Below are 5,056 nucleotides of genomic sequence, written 5' to 3'. Positions count from 1 at the left end.
GTTAACTCGGAACGTTACATGCACATGCTGAACAACTTCTTACAACCAGAACTGCGAAGACGACGAATAAATGTGAGAAATGTTTATTTCCAGCAGGATGGTGCCACAGCGCATACTGCCAACGCACCAATGGAAGTTCTTTGAATTATGTTCCCTGAGCTCCTCATTTCACGTTTTGGCAATGTGCCATGGCCCCCAAGGTCTCCTGACTTGTCATCATGTGATTTCTCCCTATGGGGGTACCTGAAGAGCCATGTGTACACTCACAAACCACGTAACTTGAATGCATTGAAGGATGCAGACATCCCAACCTGCAAAACCTTATTTCAGGGAGGTGCCCGTCTCATTTTAGGGAGGTGCTATTATATTTATTTATACATACACATCAGATTTGTGAATTGATGTTCAAGTATCTGTCAGTGTAAAGGTCACAATTTATTAGACAGCCCAAGACCTTTTTAAAAAAACACTGAGGAGAAAAGTCCCTGATACAAAGTTGACTAGTTGCTGTGGGCAGCAAATGAAATAAATGTTCTCTATAACTAGACAACCAGGACATATAATTGATTCTATATTATCCACAAAGGGTTAACAGCACTCTCTCAACCCTGCAGCAGATGACCTATGTCCACCCTCTCTGTGCAGCATGTAGCTTCTTCCTTCCGAGAGACAAGCCTCGTTCTGAGGGTACTCTAGAGATCACATGACCTTCCTCCAGGAGGCAAGCCTCACTCTGAAACCTTACCCACTGATATCTTACCGGAAAGGTTTACTCAGAGTAACCCTTTCAGGGAGAAAATGCCTCTCTCGCGGACGTCAGGGAGCCGCTATCCAATAGCAGGAGACTCCCTGAACATCAGGGAGACTTGAGATCCCTGAGGATGCCATCCGACAAGAAGTACTCACGATTGATCAACAGCTGTTGGCCTGTGTGATGGACAATTTTAAGGGAAGGAGTGAAAGCTGCATTCAAGAGGATGGTCGTCATGTAAATGACATTATTTTTCACAACTGAATAAGTAACTCAAATGGCATGTCTTGACCTCTGTTCTTAAATACATTTTGAGTTGACAACCTACAAAGTACTGTTTTTAAAAAAAAAAACCGTCTGACTCAGTAGAAGACCCTGGGAAGGACAGATCGCACCAGTAAACTGGGAGCGTCAATGCAGAACACAACCGCACCAAAATCAGAGTCCAACAAGGATGGCGAAACGCCACCTGACCGTAGCCTGTGAAGGATACTGTGACTGGGCAGCTGAGACCCCCAGGCGGGAGTAGCACCCATTTCTGGCCACAAACCTGCCTACTGGTACCGTTCCACACCCACTGGCTTTTGGGCCTCTATGCCCAACAGCCATTATCTAAAAATACACCTGTAAATTCTTTTTTTCTTTCACTTACAAAAGGATTTTATCTGGAATGCACCATTATTTATCTCTACCCTTCAACAGTTTGTTGAACCATCTACATTATTATTTCGAATACGCAATCTCTATATCAGGCTGAAACCAAAACTCCATTTTACTTCCTGCATGCTTCTTTTATATAAAAGGTATAGGATCCCTCACGGAGTACATCAGACTCATCCAAATAGGCACTTACCGTCACAATCTTTTAAGATCCAGAGCCAGTTTTGACTCGTTCACTTACCAGCAGCTTTTTATAAAATCAGAGGGCATGGCCATGTACCATGTTTCCCTGAAAATAAGACCTACCCCGAAAGAAAGACCTAGCACTATTTTAAAATAAGACCTAGTTTGGTGATATGGTAGCATGTACTTTGCCGCGCTATCCACTGTCCCTGATGGCAAGCGAGTGCTAGCGAGATATTAGTTGAGACAGCATAGAAAACCTTTGATTTAAAAGGTGGTTCTGAATTCAAGGAAAAAGTATTGGGAAGGCAACCATTTTGTTTTGTCTATAGCAGGGGGAGCCAAACTTTGGACCTCCAGCTGTGGTGAAGCTATAAATCCCAATAGGCAGTGCAAGACTGACAGACACAGGAATGATTTCCAGAGGCAGATCCATGATGAGATTTGTCATTTAACCACAGCTGGAGGGCCGATGTTTGCTTACCTCAGGCGTACATAGTAGACATAAAAGGGGAGAAGTTATCAAAAATGGGGCAGACAAAAATCTGGAGCAGCTGTGCAAGGCAACCAATCAGCTTCTGTCTTCATTCTGTTCAGTGAAGATTTGAAAGTGAAAGAGAGAAGCTGATTTGGTGCCATGCACAGCTGTTCCAGATTTTGTCTGCTCCAGTTTTGATAAATTCCCTTCACAATATATACAGTGGGGGGAATTTATCAAAGCACTGGCGACAGTTTTAGCCTCTTAGATAATTTGTTTTTTTATGTGCAAATCTGTCTTTTAACATGTGCTCGTTTTCTTCAGAGCTTGCACTACTTTTCCAACTGCACGTGTTTTCTTCAGAGCCTGCACTACTTTTTCAACTGCATGTTTTTTTTGCACGTGTTTTCATCTGCACTTGTGCTGGGCTGTCTGAAACTGGAGCATCACCTAAGAAAACACTTATCACTTAAGAAGTCCCCATGACTACTTCTTCAAGATGCGACAGTTAAGCTTTTTGCCTGAAGTTAGAAGTCTTCTTTCTTGGAATCTATTAAACCTAATTTATCAACAACATTACACTAGCTTGATAAATCTGGTGCAAATATATTCCATGCAAGTTCAAACACTCGCAATTGCTTTGATAAATTCCCCCCATGTTTTTTGCACGTGTTTTCATCTGCACTTGTTAAACCTCATTTATCAACAACATTACACTAGCTTGATAAATCTGGTGCAAATATTTTCTGTGCAAGTTAAAACACTCGCAACTGCTTTGATAAATTCCCCCCAGTATATCTTATACAATGGAAGTGTATTCAACCCAATGGCGATCTGTCTTGCAACTACATAAGAAATTCGCACTATTCAAAGTGTTAATTGCAACAAAATGCTCTTTTAAAAAAAGGGGTTTGGCAAGTCAATGAAAATCAATTCTGTAGCATCCCTACCCTTATGCCTTGCTCATCAGTATCAACATTCACATCCTGTTATTGTAGCTTATGATGCAACATAAATATGTAATGGTAAGATTAGTTTTAGAGAGAGCTGGAAGCTCATGACATACTAAAACACAGCTGAGTTTGAAAAAAAATAACTGGGCCCTTTTTTTCCGTTATACTGGAAGATCCTGAATGTAAATATATGCATGTGAATTATGAATGCTCCCCCCCACAGGTCCATCATTAAACAAGTGAATACCACATAACATCTGCAAAGCACAAAAATATATTTACATCTAGGGATGTTCTGACACCAGTGCCAATACTTGGCATTTTCATGAGAACTACCGGGGTTGTAGCGGTTGCAGCTGGGATCTGGCTCTGGTGCTCCACCACTGTCCTGAAACCATTAGTCTGCATTGTTTTAGAAAAACTGTCACATGACACTGAACAACAATGTATCAGTACTTGTATCTGTAAGTACTTGGACAAGTATCAGTATTTGGAAAAAATGGTATTGGTGCATTCATTTATTTACCGTATATACTCGAGTATAAGCCGAGATTTTCAGCCCATTTTTTTGGCTGAAAAGTGCCCCCCTCGGCTTATACTCGAGTCAGCGTCAGGTGTCTTCTTACTTACCTCGCCGAGCGTCGCGTCACTGCTGCTCCGGTGTGCTGCGCTCCGAGCGGGGTCATCTGGCTCCGTAATTTGTCTACAACTAAATCCACAATAGGGTGAAACGCGTCAGCGAGGTGGACCCAAGGCAGGACTTTGTGCAGCTGAACAACCTGCAATAAGTGGTAGTCCAGCAGTTGATCTTTTCTAGTACGAGAGTTGTACAAAAATAGATCTGATACAGAAATGGTAATGGAAAAATTTCAAGTCGGCACTTTCACTACATTGTGACATTTATAGAAATAGTTACCTTCTAGTAAGCACAGTACCAGATGCAGACATCGGAAAACTCCAGGTTGTCGAAGCAGCAAGAAAAGAAAAACCACGCAAAGTTGTACAAGAGCAATAAAAAAAATTAAATATTTATTTGAATAACAAGTTTGGAGTTGAAGCTGCAATGTTGGCAATGTCAATTCTTGTTTTATTAGATCACAAACTCATGCACCAAAATTGGAAAGGAAAGAGCTACCAACTACTTAACAGCTGCTGATTTATAAAGGAAAAATATAAAGGCATGTAATCACTATACAAAATATAAAAATGTATGAAACACTACCAACCACAGAACAGAAAGGTTATTGATTATACTTAAAAACGGTTTTGTATTTACGTGTGCGCACATAATTACTGAACTGAAGTGACGTAGGCAACTTTTAACTTTGTTTGCAGGTGGTTCGCAATTATATTGTACTTTAACACGTCTAACCACACTGCAAGAGATTTGCATGTGCTACTAATATGAAAGTAGAATTGTTAATAATATGGTAAATATCAGATCTAGAGAAAGAAAATATCTTCTTAAACAGAAGTGCTTTAAGCATAATGTGTGCTCCTCGTACCCATCAATGTAGTAGAAACATAACTAGCATTGACAAGGTGGAGGAGTTCACTAAACAATGAATATATAAGTCAAGGAGGGTACAAGGCTATAAAGGGCTCAAGCCTTAATAAGCCTAAACTGCAAGGGGGAAAAAAAAAAGCAATCAAACATGCACCCTCCGGCCAGGATCCGCATCCTATTTATTCATTACCTCTCCATAGTTACTTGAAAGGCATCCAACATTGTCAGACCAATAATGATAAATACACATATATAAATGAAGACACTAACTTCTTGTTTGACACTACTAATGGCAATGTCTGTGCTGGGTGAAAGCACTTTTTAAAAAAAGAGCCTATGCGGCAAGAGATAAGTGTCTATAGATTCAAAATGAATCAACTGTATCGGATAACAATTCGTCAACTTAGAAGCTGCCTTAAGATTAGGTGCATCTTCAGTTAATGTAACAGGAAGGAGGGAAAAATTAAAAGGAAAAAAAAAAAAAAAAAAAAAAAAAAAAAAAAAAGAAAAATTTTTTTTTTTTT

This window comes from Nanorana parkeri, unplaced genomic scaffold (assembly GCF_000935625.1).
Source record: "Nanorana parkeri isolate BGI_ZX_2015 unplaced genomic scaffold, ASM93562v1 scaffold128, whole genome shotgun sequence".
NCBI lineage: Eukaryota > Metazoa > Chordata > Amphibia > Anura > Dicroglossidae > Nanorana > Nanorana parkeri.
This window is presented reverse-complemented; position numbering follows the sequence as displayed.